The sequence below is a fragment of the Balaenoptera ricei genome, chromosome 13 (genome assembly GCF_028023285.1).
Source record: "Balaenoptera ricei isolate mBalRic1 chromosome 13, mBalRic1.hap2, whole genome shotgun sequence".
NCBI classification, from domain to species: domain Eukaryota; kingdom Metazoa; phylum Chordata; class Mammalia; order Artiodactyla; family Balaenopteridae; genus Balaenoptera; species Balaenoptera ricei.
The window spans coordinates 22,045,753-22,063,451 of record NC_082651.1 but is presented as its reverse complement, the minus strand read 5'-3'; the positions used below and the strand labels follow the sequence as shown (position 1 = coordinate 22,063,451).

Below are 17,699 nucleotides of genomic sequence, written 5' to 3'. Positions count from 1 at the left end.
CCATGTCAGGACTGGGTCTGTAACAACTGTAGATTTATAAGGGGAAGGGAAAGAGAGACACTGTAGGACATGGGGGGAAAGGGAGGGAGGGGAGGACTGACAGAGGAAAAGGCCAGGGTAACAGGTCTGACAGGTGTAATTTTAAAAAAAGCAAGAAACCTGTTTTTTTCTTGAAAGGAGAATGCAATGCAAACAGCAATAGAAATTAGGAAGTGAGACATAAGACATCTCAGTTAGAGTCCTTTTCTTTCAATGTGCTGCAAAAGTTACTTCATTTCATGTCAAGGGCCATGAGCTCTCTGAAATTTTGCTCTAATAACAAAGTTAGCTGTCCCCCCATGGTTACACAGATATTTGCAGAAGGCAAAGGACTTTAGTACTTGTAGCATCATGAGTTTCACAATATTCACCTCAGTTCCCCTTACTCCCTAGTCCCATGGTGGGGACATAAATGGGTCCAGACAGGTGTCTTCACATGTAGTGGGTTATGTTATAGGAGACGAATATCCCCTAAAATTACACTAAAGGAGCTTGGGTAACCTGAATCTTTATGATGGGCAGTAAGCTAGCCTACTCCTTACTTCAGATGGAGACATCTTTCTTGTATTGGAGAGTAACCAGGTCTGACTTACTTCACTCTGGATGGAAACACTATGTCAATTTTCTAAAACTATGAGCAAGCCTGCCCTTTGCTTTGGAAAGAGATGCCATCTCTATTTTTTTTTTAACACCTTTATTGGAGTATATTGCTTTACAATGGTGTGTTAGTTTCTGCTTTATAACAAAGTGAATCAGTTATACATATACATATATCCCCATATCTCTTCCCTCTTGAGTTTCCCTTCCTCCCACCCTCCCTACCCCGCCCCTCTAGGTGGTCACAAAGCACCAAGCTGATCTCCCTGTGCTACGCGGCTGCTCTTCACTAGCTATCTATTTTACATTTGGTAGTGTATATATCTCCATGCCACTCTCTCACTTTATCTCAGCTTACCCGTCCCCCTTCCCATATCCTCAAGTCCATTCTCTAGTAGGTCTGCATCTTTATTCCCGTCTTGCCCCTAGGTTGTTCATGACCTTTTTTTTTATATATGTGTTAGCATATGGTATTTGTTTTTCTCTTTCTGACTTACTTCACTCTGTATGACAGACTCTAGGTCCATCCACCTCACTACAAATACCTCAATTTTCTTTCTTTTATGGCTGAGTAATATTCCATTGTATATATGTGCCACATCTTCTTTATCCATTCATCTGTTGATGGACACTTAGGTTGCTTCCATGTCCTGGATATTGTAAATAGAGATGCAATGAACATTGTGGTACCTGACTCTTTTTGAATTATGGTTTTCTCAGGGTATATACTCAGTAGTGGGATTGCTGGGTTGTATGGTATTTCTATTTTTAGTTTTTTAAGGAAACTCCACACTGTTCTCCATAGTGGCTGTATCAATTTACATTCCCACCAAGAGTGCAAGAGGGCTCCCTTTTCTCCACACCGTCTCCAGCATTTATTGTTTGTAGATTTTTTGATGATGATCATTCTGACCTGTGTGAGATGATATCTCATTGTAGTTTTGATTTGCATTTCTCTAATGATTAATGATTTTGAGCATTCTTTCATGTGTTTGTTGGCAATCCATGAGAAATGTCTATTTAAGTCTTTGGCCCATTTTTGGACTGGGTTGTTTGTTTTTTTGATATTGAGCTACATGAGTTGCTTGCAAATTTTGGAGATTAATCCTTTATCAGTTGCTTCGTTTGCTAATATTTTCTCCCATTCTGAGGGTTGTCTTTTCATCTTTTTATGGTTTCCTTTGCTGTGCAAAAGCTTTTAAGTTTCATTAGGTCCCATTTGTTTATTTTTGTTTTTATTTCCACTTCTCTAGGAGGTGGGTCAAAAAGGATTTTGCTGTGATTTATGTCATAGAGTGTTCTGCCTATGTTTTCCTCTAAGTGTTTGATACTGTCTGGCCTTACATTTAGGTCTTTAATCCATTTTGAGTTTATTTTTGTGTATGGTGTTAAGGAGTGTTCTAATTTCATTCTTTTATATGTAGCTGCCCAGTTTTCCCAGCATCACTTATTGAAGAGGCTGTCTTTTCTCCACTGCATATTCTTGCCTCCTTTATCAAAGATAAGGTGACCATATGTGTGTGGGTTTATATCTGGGCTTTCTTTCCTGTTCCATTGATATATATTGATGCTTTGTGCCAGTACCATACTGTCTTGATTACTGTAGCTTTGTAGTGTAGTGTGAAGTCAGGGAGCCTGATTCCTCCAGCTCCGTTTTTCTTTCTCAAGATCGCTTTGGCTATTCGGGGACTTTTGCGTTTCCTTAAAATTGTGAAATTTTTTGTTCTAGTTCTGTGAAAAATGTCACTGGTAGTTTGATAGGGATTGCACTGAATATGTAGATTGCTTTGGGTAGTATAGTCATTTTCACAATGTTGATTCTTCCAATCCAAGAGCATGGGATATCTCTCCATCTGTTTGTATCATTTTTAGTTTCTTTCATCAGTGTCTTATAATTTTTTGTATACAGGTCTTTTGTCTCCTTAGGTAGGTTTATTCCTAGATATTTTATTCTTTTTGTTGCAGTGGTAAATGGAGTGTTTTTTTAATTTCACTTTCAGATTTTTCATCATTAGTGTATAGGAATGCCAGAGATTTCTGTGCATTAATTTTGTATCCTGCTACTTTACCAAATTTATTGATTAGTTCTAGCAGTTTTCTGGTAGCATCTTTAGGATTCTCTATGTATAGTATCATGTCATCTGCAAACACATCTCTATTTTTAAAGGCTCTTCACCACACAGACATCCTTGCAAAGACAGTCCAGAAAAAAAGGCAGTCAGTGCCTCTGCTTACATGAAGTGCAGAAACATCAGAGCTCTGCACAGAATTGTTCCCCAAGGCTTCTCTGAACATTCTTTACTTCCTCAACAAAACAATAGGGTTCTTTCCACTTGTGATAGTCAATGACTTTTAGAAAAATATGATTTATATGGGTTTAAGAGTCTGGGGAAGGGTCCTTGAGTAACTGGCAACAGAGAGATGCTCAGAGCATTTGACAATCTTGAAAAGTAGGGAGTTGAACAATTATTGTGCATAAAGCATTATACAACTAGAAACCTTTAACATCACTATGATACATTCTGAATAGCTCCTAAGGTACTGCAGGCATAACGTGCAGACAGCATCTCTGGTTAACATTTTCTTGAGAATTGTTACAATAAGGATATGAACTCAGTTTGGGCTCTCACCTGCTGGACCGCTGCCTCCACCTTAGAGGAGGGGATGGCCTGAATAGTTAGTGGCAGCTGTAAAGCAGAGAAGATCACACACTGGAGAGCTATTAAGATAGTAGAAAGGGCAAGTCTTGGTGACTGCTTAAAGTTATATCGCATTCTTTTCATAATAACTGGGAATGATGAGTGGAAGTTTGAGTACAAGAATTTGCTCTTAAATTTTAATGAATTGAAGATTGGTTCAAGATGGCAGAAAAGAAGGACATGCTCTCACTCCCTCTTGCAAGAACACCAGAATCACAACTAACTGCTGAACAGTCATCGACAGGAAAACACTGGAACTCACCAAAAAAGATACCCCCACCTCTAAAGACAAAGGAGAAGCCACAGTGAGACAGTATGAGGGGCACAATCACAATAAAATCAAATCCCATAACTGCTGGGTGGGTGACTCACAAACTGGAGAACACTTATACCACAGAAGTCCACACACTGGAGTTAAAGTTCTGAGCCCCTCGTCAGGCTTTCCAATCTGGGGGTCTGGCAATGGGAGGAGGAACTCCTAGAGAATCAGACTTTGAAGGCTAGAGGGATTTGATTGGAGGACTTCGACAGGACTGGGGGAAACAGAGACTACACTCTTGAAGGGCAAACACAAAGTAGTGTGCTCATTGGGACCCAGGGGAAAGAGCAGTGACCCCATAGGAGACTGAACCAGACCTACCTGCTAGTGTTGGAGGGTCTCCTGCAGAGACGGGGGGTGGCTGTGTGTCACCGTGAGGACAAGGACACTGGCAGCAGATGTTCTGGGAAGTGCTCCTTGGTGTGAGCCCTCCCAGAGACTGCCATTAGCCCCAACAAAGAGCCGGAGGAGGCTCCAGTCTTGGGTCACCTCAAGCCAAACAACCAACATGGAGGAAACCTAGCACCACCCATCAGAAGACAAGAGGATTAAAGTTTTACTGAGCTCTGCCCACCAAAGCATAAGCCAGCTATACCATTCCCTCCCATCAGGAAACTTGCACAAGCCTCTTAGATAACCTCATCCACCAGCGGGCAGGCAGCAGAAGCAGGAAAAACTACAATCCTGCAGCCTGTGGGAAAAAACTCACATGCACAGAAAGATAGACAAGATGAAAAGGCAGAGGGCTATGTACCAGATGAAGGAACAAGATAAAACCCCATAAAACCAATTAAATGAAGTGGAGATAAATAACCTTCCAGAAAAAGAATTCTGAAAAATGACAGTGAAGATGATCCAGGACTTCGGAAAAAGAAGGGTGGCAAAGATCCAGAAATGCAAGAAATGTTTAACAAAGATCTAGAAGAATTAAAGAAAAAACAAACAGAGATGAATAACACAATAACTGAAATGAAAACTACACTAGAAGGAATCAATAGCAGAATAACTAAGGGAGAAGAACTGACAAGTGACCTGGAAGACCCAATGGTGGAATTCACTGCTGTGGAACAGAATAAAGAAAAAAGAAAGAAAAGAAATGAAGACAGCCTAAGAGAACTCTGGGACAACATTAAACACAACAACATTCGCATTATAGGGGTCCCAGTAGGATAAGACAGTGAGAAAGGACCCTAGAAAATATTTGAAGAGATTATAGTTGAAAACTTCCCTGACATAGGAAAGGAAATAGGCAACCAACTCAAGGAAGTGCAGAGAGTCCCATACAGGATAAAGCCACAGAGAAACACGCCGAGACACATAGTAATCAAATTGGCAAAAATTAAAGACGAAGAAAAATTATTGAAAGCAACAAGGGAAAAACAAGAAATGACATGCAAGGGAACTCCCATAAGGTTAACAGCTGATTTCTCAGCAGAAACTCTACAAGCCAGAAGGGAGTGGCATGATATACTTAAAGTGATGAAAGGGAAGAAACTACAACCAAGATTACTCTACCCGGGAAGGATCTCATTCAGATTCGATGGAGAAATCAAAAGCTTTACAGACAGGCCAAGATAAGAGATTCAGCACCACCAAACCAGCTCTACAACAAATGCTAAAGGAACTTCTCTAAGTGGGAAACACAAGGGAAGAAAAGGACCTACAAAAACAAACCCAAAACAATTAAGAAAATGGTCATAGGAACATACATATCGATAATTACCTTAAATGTGAATGGATTAAATGCTCCAACCAAAAGACACAGGCTTGCTGAATGGATACAAAAACAAGACCCATATATGTGCTGTCTACAAGAGACCCACTTCAGACCTAGGGACACATACAGACTGAAAGTGAGGGGTGGGGGGGGGGAGATATTCCATGTAAATGGAAATCAAAAGAAAGCTGGAGTAGCAATCCTCATATCAGATAAAATAGATTTTAAAATAAAGAATGTTACATGAGTCAAGGAAGGACACTACATAATGATCAAGGGATCAATACAAGAAGAAGATATAACAATTATAAATATATATGCACCCAACATAGGGAAACCTCAATACATAAGGCAACTGTTAACAGCTATAAAAGAGGATATCGACAGTAACACAATAATAGTGGGGGACTTTAACACTTCACTTACACCAATGGACAGACCATCCAAACAGAAAATTAATACAGAAACACAAGCTTTAAATGACACAATAGACCAGAGATATTTAATTGATACTTATAGGACATTCCATTCAAAAACAGCAGTTTACACTTTCTTCTCAGGTGCACATGGAACATTCTCCAGTATAGTTCACATCTTGGGTCACAAATCAAGCCTCAGTAAATTTAAGAAAATTGAAATCATATCAAGCTTCTTTTCTGACCATAACGCTATGCGATTAGAAATGAATTACAGGGAAAAAAACGTAAAAAATACAACCACATGGAGGCCAAACAATACGTTACTAAATAACCAAGAGATCACTGAAGAAATAAAAGAGGAAATCAAAAAATACCTAGAGACAAATGACAATGAAAACACGATGATCCAAAACCTATGGGATGCAGCAAAAGCAGTTCTAAGAGGGAAGTTTATAGCTATACAAGCCTACCTCAAGAAATAAGAAAAATCTCAAGTAAACAATCTAACCTTACACCTAAAGGAACTAGAGAAAGAAGAACAAGCAAAACCCAAAGTTAGCAGAAGGAAATAAATCATAAAGATCAGAGCAGAAATAAATGAAATAGAAACAAAGAAAACAATAACAAACATCAATAAAACTAAAAGCTGGTTCTTTGAGAAGATAAACAAAATTGATAAACCATTAGCCAGACTCATCAAGAAAAAGAGGGAGAGGACTCAAATTAATAAAATCAGAAATGAAAAAGGAGAAGTTACAACAGACACCGCAGAAATACAAAGCATCCTAAGAGACTACTACAAGCAACTATATGCCAATAAAATGGACAACCTGGAAGAAATGGACAAATTCTTAAAAAGTTATAACCTTCCAAGACTGAAACAGGAAGCAACAGAAAATATGAACAGACCAAAAACAAGTAATGAATTGAAACTGTGATTAAAAATCTTCCAACAAACAAAAGTCCAGGACCAGATGGCTTCACAGGTGAATTCTATCAAACATTTAGAGACGAGCTAACACCCATCCTTCCCAAACTCTTCCAAAAAATTGCAGAGGAAGGAACACTCCCAAACTCATTCTATGAGGCCACCATCACACTGATAACAAAACCACAAAGATACTACAGACAAAGAAAATTATAGACCAATATCACTGATGAATATAGATGCAAAACTCCTCAATAAAATACTAGCAAACAGAATCCAACAGCACATTAAAAAGATAATACACCATGATCAAGTGGGATTTATCCCAGGGATGCAAGAATTCGTCAATATATGCAAAAGCAATCAATGTGACACACCATATTAACAAATTGAAGAAAAACCATATGATGATCTCAATAGGTGCATAAAAAGCTTTTGACAAAATTCAACACCCATATATGATAAAAACTCTCCAGAAAGTGGGCATAGAAGGAACCTACCTCAACATAATAAAGGCCATATATGCAAAACCCACAGCAAACCTCATTCTCAATGGTGAAAAACTGAAAGCATTTCCTCTAAGATCAGGAACAAGACAAGGATCCCCACTCTCACCACTATTATTCAACATAGTTTTGGAAGTCCTAACCACATCAATTAGAGAAGAAAAAGAAATAAAAGGAATTCAAATTGGAAAAGAAGAAGTAAAGCTGTCACTGTTTGCAGATGACATGATACTATACATAGAGAATCCTAAAGATGTCACCAGAAAACTACTAGAGCTAATCAATGAATTTGGTAAAGTTGTAGGATACAAAATTAATTCACAGAAATCTCTTGCATTCCTATACACTAATGATGAAAAATCTGAAAGAGAAATTAAGGAAACACCCCCATTTACCATTGCACAAAAAGAATAAAATACCTAGGAATAAACCTACCTAAGGAGACAAAAGACCTGTATGCAGAAAATTATAAGACACTGATGAAAGAAATTAAAGATGATATTAACAGATGGAGAGATATCTCATGTTCTTGGATTGGAAGAATCAATATTGTGAAAATGACTATACTACCCAAAGCAATCTACATATTTAATGCAATCCCTGTCAAATTACCAATGGCATTTTTTACAGAACTAGAACAAAAAATCTTAAAACTTGTATGGAGACACAAAAGACCCCGAATAGCCAAAGCAGTCTTGAGGGAAAAAAACAGAACTGGAGGAATCAGATCCCTGACTTCAGACTATACTACAAAGCTACAGTAATCAGGACAATATGGTACTGGCACAAAAACAGAAGTATAGATCAATGGAACAGGATAGAAAGCCCAGAGATAAACCCACACACATATGGTCAACTAATCTATGACAAAGGAGACAAGGATATACAATGGAGAAAAGACAGTCCCTTCAATAAGTACTGCTGGGAAAATTGGAGAGCTACATGTAAAGCAATGAAATTAGAACACTCCCTAACACTATACACAAAAATAAACTCAAAATGGATTAGAGACCGAAATGTAAGACCGGAAACTATAAAACTCTTAGAGGAAAACATAGGAAGAAAACTCTCTGACATAAATCACAGCAAGATCTTTTTTCAATCCACCTCCTAGAGTAATGGAAATAAAAAACAAAATAAACAAATGGGACCTAATGAAACTTAAAAGTTTTTGCACAGCAAAGGAAAATACAAACAAGACGAAAAGACAACCCTCAGAATGGGAGAAAATATTTGCAAACCAATCAATGGACAAACGATTAATTTCCAAAATATATAAACAGTTCATGCAGCTCAATATTAAAAAAAACAAACAACCCAATCCAAAAATGGGCAGAAGACCTAAATAGACATTTCTCCAAAGAATACCTACAGATGAGCAAGAAGCACATGAAAAGCTGCTCAACATCACTAATTATTAGAGAAATGCAAATCAAAACTACAATGAGGTATCGCCTCACACCAGTTAGAATGGGCATCATCAGAAAATCTACAAACAACAAATGCTGGAGAGGGTGTGGAGAAAAGGGAACTCTCTTGCCTTTTTGGTGGGAATGTAAATTGATACAGCCACTATGGAGAACAGTATGGAGGTTCCTTAGGAACTAAAAATTGAATTACCATATGACCCAGAAATCTCACTCCTGGACATATACTCAGAGAAAACCATAATTCAAAAAGACACATACACCTCAATGTTCATTGCAGCACTATTTACAATAGCCAGGTCATGGAAGCAACCTAAATGCCCATTGACAGATGAATGGTTAAAGAAGTGGTACATATATACAATGGAATATTACTCAGCCTTAAAAAGGAAATAAATTGGGTTATTTGTAAACACTTGGACGGATCTAGAGACTGTCATACTGAGTGAAGTAAGTCAGAATGAGAAAAACAAATATTGTATATTAACGCATATATGTGGAACCTAGAAAAATGGTACAGATGAATCAGTTTTCATGGCAGAAATAGACCCAGATGTAGAGAGCAAATGTATGGACACCAAGCGGGGTAAAGAGGTGGGGGGGGGGCGGGGCGTGGTGTGATGAATTGGGAGATTGGGATTGATATATATACACTAATATGTATAAAATGGATAACTAATAAGAAGCTGTGCTATAAAAAATTAAGTACAATAAAATTCAAAAATTTAAAAAAAATGAATGTTGCCTATAGCCTGAAATATACAGGATAGCCCATTCTCAAGGCTCTGACCTTTAAGTGTATAACACTCTTCCATTCACACACAGATAAAAAGTTGCAGAATAGAGAATAACATTTATCTTGTTGGAGGTTTACAGGAACATCGTGACCTGACCTATGAGGACAGTTGCAAGAACAAAGGATTCCCACACCAAGAAGTTTGCAACAACCAACCACGTCCCTCCCTCACCTTGCCTTTAAAAATGCTTTGTTGAAACCCTTTGGAGAGTTAAGGGTTTGGGGAAGCATGAGCCACCCATTCTCCTTGCATGGCCCTGCAATAAACCTATCTCTGCTCCAAACTCCAATGTTTTGGTTTATTTGACTTCACTGTGCATCAGGCATGTAAACTTATGCTTGGTAACCGCAGGAGGCCCTATCTCCTTCATCCTTTCTGGACTACTTCTTTGCTTCCCTTTTGCAGCCTTTCCTGGAAAATCTTTTCTCACTCCCTCCGACTCTTAAGGACATGAGAACTGGGCACCTGGGAGCATTCATAGAATGATAAAACTCCACCTTTGCCTAAAGGAAAGTGGAACTGATTGTGGAGAGGACATCTTACCTTGGACAGTTCCAGCCTATGCCTGGAAGGGCCTCTCCCCATTCTGGGAATCTCTCTGAGCCCACATCACCTGTGTCCCTTCTCAGTGTCCTGGCTTTGTTCTGCTCACTTCATAGGCTTTGATTTTGCCTCTACCCTTTTCTCTGGTCACGTTATAACAAATCTTCCTCATCTACTCTGGCAAAACCACGCAAGCTGGACAGTGAATGAGGGGATGGAAAAGGAGTTCCTTCATTGCCTCCACCTCCTCCCACATACACATTTTATAATTTTACAAAATTAAATATTTCTATGTAATTTATAATGGCTAATATTCAATTCAATAGTGTGCCACAATTTATTAAACTTATCTGACTTGTTGACTGTCTGTATTATTATTATTTTGATTTTAGGAAAGACAGCAATAAAAACTCTTTTAAATTAATAGTTAAAAATACTCAGGATTGTTTGCAATGGTGTTGTTGTTGTTTTCATTTTAAGAAAATCAGAAAGTACTTCTTTCTGTGAAATGGCTGGAAGCGAAGAACTAGTTACGAATTTCCTATATTCCCGAAGTTGGTTTAGAGACTCAGAATATGAATACCAAGTGACCTTATTCAAGTTCAAGGTAAACTAAATATGACATTGTTTACCACATCCTTAGAAGAACAGCAATACATTGATATCCAGTCTAAACCTGATTTAGAGAGAAAACTTTTCAAAAGATTTAGTAAGTGACAATATCACAAATTTTTCCAAGTGTCTTCCTAATTCTCTGTCCTTTTATTGCTCTCAGGAGAAGGCAGAATTTTTATTTTATCTTCACCAAATGACTTACTCACTTTTTTGAAAATATATAGCATCACCAGCTTAGGTTTGAAAAATAATGTCATCTAAACCTTCAGTATCAGAGGGACTGATTACTTTCAAAGGGAGGCTGAGAATAACTAGAGCATATTTACATGATGATCTACAGAACAGGAAACCAAAAGAGAATTCACAATATAAGCTGGCAAAGAGAACTGAAAAGCTTCGACCAAAGGTATGAGAAAAATGAGAAGAGTGATATTTTATGATGTCATGTGTCAATAACAAACTGACCATAAGAAAGTGACTGATCCTTGACTTGGAGCCTGCAAATTTGGGATGCTTCCCCTCACTGGACATACCTGTATTTTGAGCCTTTTGATGGAGGAAATACGGTAATTGCTGATAATCAACCAAAAAAGTAGAAGGATTATATGGTTTTTTACATTCTTTAATTCCCGTTAATTATGATGTCTAGTCTTACCTATCTCCAATTGTCTGAATGTGTGTGTGGTGAAAATCCCTGGGAACCTACCCTTTTCATTACTCTCTTTTCCCCTTTCTCTAAGAGCTCACGTGGTCCACTAAGAAAATCCACTCCTTCCATGCTTCTGAGACCCCTTCCAGAGGTTTGTTGATAGTGATCACACTCCAAGATCCTGGAGAGTTTATAACTCATGTAATACTATATCCACTTTTCTCTAATTATGGTTCAGAGATGCATAGTAATTCAGGCTTCGAGCAACAGCCCATGACATTTTCCTGACCATAGTGATATGCTCAGTTTTGTCTAAAAAGGCAGGAGTAAGTCAGTATTATTCTTTTATCAATTGAGGAAATAATATATGTTCTTCTGATATTGTTAAGGAAACAGTAGCCCCAACTGCTGCTGGCAACTCTCTTGAGCTATGAAAAAAAAGGAAGCCAGTAGAGGAATAAAGGATACAGATAAAAGAGAATGTAGATAGGAGAACCCAAGAGAAATGACACTTGAGCCCTGGTCAAACTGAGCTCAAAGCCTTCCTCACTGTTAGATTTTTCAGTAATGTGGTCCAGTAAACACCTTAACTTTTTGAGCCAAATCATTTTGGGATTTTTCTTACTTTCAACTTCAAATGTCATATCTAACACAATGGGTTCTCCAACAGGAAGGATAGGATCTGGTCCCCACAGCTGGAGTGGCTCACCTGCCATCAAAGGGAGAACTCAACTAAAATAGAAACTGGCACAAACACAATTACTGTGAACTTTTCAAACCCATGTTGTTACTTTAAACAGGGAAGAAAATCAAAACGTCTGGCATTGTGCAATCATAAATTCATTGAAACTGATGGAGAAGTGTTTCCACCAAAAATGCTGAAGGAGTATTTAATCAAGGCAGTCTATCCTAGAAAGAACAAATGACATTTAACAAACATTAAAAGAAAAAGACACTTACCATTCTTTTCATCTCTTCATTTAAGAAACAATACCCTTGCATGGCAACGCTGTAGTGTTCTTGGCCAATATGGAAAATTTCGTCAGTGTTCTCATAGAATAATTTTTTTTTTTTTTCCCAGATTATGGAAAATCTGACAAAAAACACTTTTTCCACAATGGAAGCTTGTGGCGAGGGAGGGGTGATGATAAGGGGGGAAGATAGATTAGTGGTCTTGAAATGTGCAGATGCATGAAAAGTCTGGGTCTTGCCTTCAGTTAGGTGAGGAGAACTTCTTCAAAAAAGCATCATTTTTTTAATACAAAAAATGTTTGTGTATTTTGGAGATTAATCCTTTGTCAGTTGCTTCATTTGCAAATATTTTCTCCCATTCTGAGTGTTGTCCTTCATCTTGTTTATGGTTTCCTTTGTTGTGCAAAAGCTTTTAAGCTTCATTAGGTTCCATTTGTATATTTTTGTTTTTACTTCCCTTACTCTAGGAGGTGGGTCAAAAAGGATCTTGCTGTGATTTATGTCATAGAGTGTTCTGCCTATGTTTTCCTCTAAGAGTTTTATAGTGTCTGGCCTTACATTTAGGTCTTTAATCACACCTTTATTAGAGTATAAACGATTTACAATGTTGTGTTAGTTTCTGCTGTACAACAAAGTGAATCAGCTATATGTATACATATATCCTTATATCCCTTCCCTCTTGAGCCTCCCTTCTACCTTCCCTATCCCACCCCTCTAGGTCGTCAGAAAACACAGAGCTGATCTCCCTGTGTTATACAGCAGCTTCCCACTAGCCATCTATTTTACATTTGGTAGTGTATATATGTCAATTCTACTCTTCATCCCAGCTTCCCCTTCCCCACCCATGTTCTCAAGTCTGTTCTCCACGCCTCTTTCTTTATTCCTGCCTGACCACTATGTTCATCAGTACCGCTTTTTAAAATTCCGTATATATGCGTTAGCATATGGTGTTTGTTTTTCTCTTTCTGACTTACTTCACTCTGTATGACAGATTCTAGGTCCATCTACCTCACTACAAATAACTCAATTTCGTTCCTTTTTATGGCTGAGTAATATTCCATTGTATATATGTGCCACATCTTCTTTATCCATTCATCTGTTGATGGACATTTAGGTTGCTTCTATGAAAAAAAAAAAAAATTAAGAGAAATCCTGTCAGACAATAAGTTGCTCAAATCCAGTCCTGACTGAAGTCAGAGTGTTTTAAGAGGACCTTCTGGGGTTTGTTCTCCCAAGTGCCTTCTAGGGATAGGGCAACATGTAGTTAAGTGGACTCATGCCAGTTTACCATGGCAAGGGAAGTACAGAAGCTGAAAGACATTAAAAAATTGTACAACAATTAGAAAGATTACCTTTTTTCTATCAAAACTAATAACAAAACAATTATATATGCATTTCGAATATGTGTTTTATCCATTTAATTTTTGAATTTCTTCATTTTATTTCTATTTTATGAATGTTAATAAAATCTTATTATTATCTGTTACACTGATAGTTTAGGAAGTACTGTTCTAAACATCATCAGATCCTAAACTGGTTGCCTCATACCATCAGAGACCTTGCCTAGGAATCTGTGTGCAGTAGAGTGTGTGGGAGAGCAATGTCTTTATATTTACACAACCTACATCCTACAGAAGCAGTGCTGACATACCTCACCACAAATATGCCAAGAGGAATATATATATATTTAGTTATTTCCCAGGGACCTGAGTGAAATTGGGCATAGATTGACCCACCAATTCCCCTCACTCACCCACTTCCTCCCCAGAGTTTGTCTATGAGAATGAAGCAGAGAATACAAGCAATGGAAAACTAAAATTTTTATTATAGTACCTTGAAAACTCAGGTTATAGAACATAGAAAAGAGCCTGATATGAGTTTGGAAGGGAGGAAAGGTCAAAATAATGTAGTTAGATTGGGGGTGTGGGGAGAATAACCCCTTCTGGGATGGGTCTTCACAGTTGGTTCGAAGTCAACAATGAACTGCACACTAGACTCAGGCTGCTGACTTCCCTTCTGACCTAACCCTTGAACTTGCAGACATAGGATAAGTTCATATAACAGTTATAAACTCTCCACTTCAGATACCCTGAAGAGACAGAAGAACTCAAGTGAATGGGACTGGTGGAGCTTAAGAACACAATGGAGATGCATTCCAGATTCTGGCCTAGGACTTAAATGCTCTCCTTCATCTTCATCAGGGTCCCACCCCGGGTAAAGAGACAAAAAGAAAGGAGAGAAGAGAGGGGATGGGAACAGACAAGCCAATATTACAGTTCCAGCCCAGGAGGATTCTCTGAAGACCAGACCCAGTAATGGGAGGTGAGGGGAGGGAAAAGGCTGGGCAGAAGTGACCTCTTCTGTTTCTTACCTGTGCTTTTTGACAGGCTCCCACAGTAGCCAGGGTTTGAGATGGTGGCTGGATTTCTCTCCCAGGCAACTTAATTGAGCACATCAGTACTACTCCACTCCCATCCGCCAGCATTGGGATCAGAGCCCTGTAGAGCAGAGGACGGAGTCAGGTGAGGTGGAAAGGCCTTTAGAGTTCTCCTGGCCTTATTCCCTCAGCTGGAACACCTGATCCCATCTGCAACATCCTGGAGTTTGCTCTGCTCTTCCAGGTGATGCCACCACAGTTCTCCTCTGGGAAACTCTCCCTAAATCTATTGGCAAATTCCAAAGTGAATGATCACAAAGACCAATGGAACCTCTCAGAGTAACATGTCACTATCCAAACTAAACTTAGTGGTACATTTGTGATTAACATCTGAACCTCGAAGATAACATCAGTTTTATAAGGGAAAAATGTGTCAGTCCTAAATCTTCATTTAGGACTCACTAAGCACAGTATGGGCAGACACAGGGAAGTGTAGAGAACTGAATTACAAGGCATGATGTGTGAATCATGTAAAAAGTTTGACAAAAGGCAGATTAACTTTACCTGGAGACTAGAGACCTGCACAGAACTCAGCTCTTCAGCTCGTCTCAAGGCTCTCCATTTTCTCCAATTATCCCCTGAGCTCCAGGGATTTCTAAGATATTTACTTGGCAGGCACAGGGGACAGGGAGGGGCCTGGGTGGCCACAGCATCTTGGGAGGTAACAGATTAAAGAGGATGTAAGTGTACCTCTGTGGGGTCATGGAGCCCAATCCAGGCGTCTGAGAGGATTTTCAAACTGTTCTTGGCCAGGGAGGCCATGAAGGATCCCTCAGGCCCACTGAGCACAGACACAAGGTGGCCTGAGGGCCTCTTCTGGCAGGCCATCTGTGTGGAGAAGGGAGACACTGAGAAGGAGCTTGAGATGCCTCATGCTGGGGGAAAGGCAGAGCTGAGGTAAGTGAGAGGGGTGTGTTTGCAAAAGATGAGGTGTTCATTTTCATGCTCAAGAAGCTCTAGATAATGAGACTGCTCACGTCCCACAATCTGGTCTGTAATTTTCTTTTCACTATCACCCCTAACTGCAAATCCCAGCACTCAGATCTGCATCCATCCAGGTTTTGGGTGTTATAAACAAGGCATAGCAGTAGGACACATAAGCCATGGAGCCTTTGGGACAGCTGATCCATGCAAAAGACTGTTCCTTCTGGGAATCTTCCCCTGGGGAGGAAGAAATAAAGGAGAGGGATGGGGTGAAATGGAGAGAGGGGATTGGAATGGGGAGGTGACCTTTGGTAACATCTATGAGGCCAGTGATTAGAGCAGTGACACCAAACTCCTGACTGCCTGTCACCATTGCCAACACTCCCAGAATTTTTTTTTTTTTAATTTTGAATGAAAGTTACTAATTGAGAGATAATCTCTTTTGCTTTTACTCTTCTCTTTTATTCAAAAGTCCAAGGCTTCTCCTCCTCTGGGCTATTCTTACACTGGGTCCTCCAATCATTCTCCTACTCATCTTGTTAATGACACTCTATACTTACCCTCCTTAATCTACCCACATGAATTAGACTCTAATAAGAAAATGGAAATCATCTCATCCCACTGTTACTGGACCACTGCGATGCCTCCCACCACTAGTTACCCTGAAGGAAGGAGTGATGATACAGGAATTGCAGGCAGTGTTGTCATGTGGGGATGCACCATTACCATGGTAAGCACACAGGAGCTTTCCTCCTATTCTTGACTCTGAATAAACACTGGGAACCCAGTGCTAGAGGCAGAGAAATCTCACCTTGGACCTGAGACAGAAGCATTAGTCAGGAGCGCAGAATCCATGGAAGGCATCATTTTGTCTGTGATGTGCAGAGGCAACCAGAGAACTAAAGGAAGGGTGGTCAGAGAGAGGGCATGAGAACCCCCTTGTTGTACCTCTTGTCTTTTCCTCTGTCTAGTCCCCTCAGAATAAATCCATCTTGATGGCATCCATCCCCTTCTATATTTCTTGAAAGAATTGGAAAATCTGTATACCTGACTACACCTGAGACCTCCCAGAACTGCCTTTGCCCTGTCTCAGAGCTCCTGTGTTCTCTGAGGACAGGGATCCTTGTATACCTTCTCTGAAATGTGTGAGGTGAAACCCCTGGCATGGGTCTCATCTTCTCTCAGCTCCCACTTACCTGTCTTGCAGGGATCTGCACTGGTTGGTCAAGGCAGAAAAGACTGGGCTTTTATAAGAGGATTTGAAGGAGGGGTGCTGAAATGAATAACAGGAAAGTGGAGCCATGACAGGGGTCATGGGAGGAGCCTGCTTTGGTTCAAGGAAATCCTGCCATGGGGAGGAGTCTCTTCCCAGCAAAGCCTGGGAATTGCCACAGATACTGCCTTTTTCTCATTATCAAGTCAGCACTTTTGCCAGGAACAGGTGAAGTTTATTATTTCCCTGACTCTTCCCTGTAAGATAACTGTGGCACAAAATGAGACATTAACTTTTAAGGAGCACATCTCTTGGAGTAGTTCTTCTGGTTGATGTCTCAAATGCTCACTCCTGTAGGCATATACATGTGTTTCTTTCTAACTGTGCAGTAGAATTAAATAAATGTTGGATGTTAAGTGTAGGTAAGTATGGGAATGACAAGTATCACACATAGGTAAAGGCAGAGAAGAACTCTGCCTCTTATACATGGTAGCTAGTTTTAAGGAAAATTCAGAATAATCTCACAAGTCTATAGATGAGCCAAAATCTTAAGGAAAATGAGTTGCAGAAACTTGCCTTGCTGACCTTCTGAGAGTTGTAACTTCCCTGATGGATAATGATAATGTGATATATTAAGAGACAATGAGGGAATTTCAAACCTAGGAAGACTAGAGTCAAATGATGCAAAGTCAAAGGAAGAAGGAGAGAGGGTTAAGGAAGGGTAAGAGGAAGAGGTGGATGAGATTGTAGACCTGATCCTACATTGCATGTAAGTTAGATCTCTACTTCATCAAGATGCTCACTCCCTTGGGCTGATGACAACTGCCTTGCAAACTGTCATTGGATGTAGAAGAATTGTCATTTCTTTTGTATCTACCTGGGAGGGTGATCAGCTTCG

At 39.5% G+C, this 17,699-nt stretch overlaps 1 pseudogene; it reads right to left on the bottom strand.

Moving 5' to 3' along the window:
• Positions 1–14,248: 14,248 nt before the first annotated feature.
• LOC132377330 (lithostathine-like) lies at positions 14,249–16,442 on the bottom strand (annotated as a pseudogene).
• Between the last annotated feature and the right edge of the window lie 1,257 nt (positions 16,443–17,699).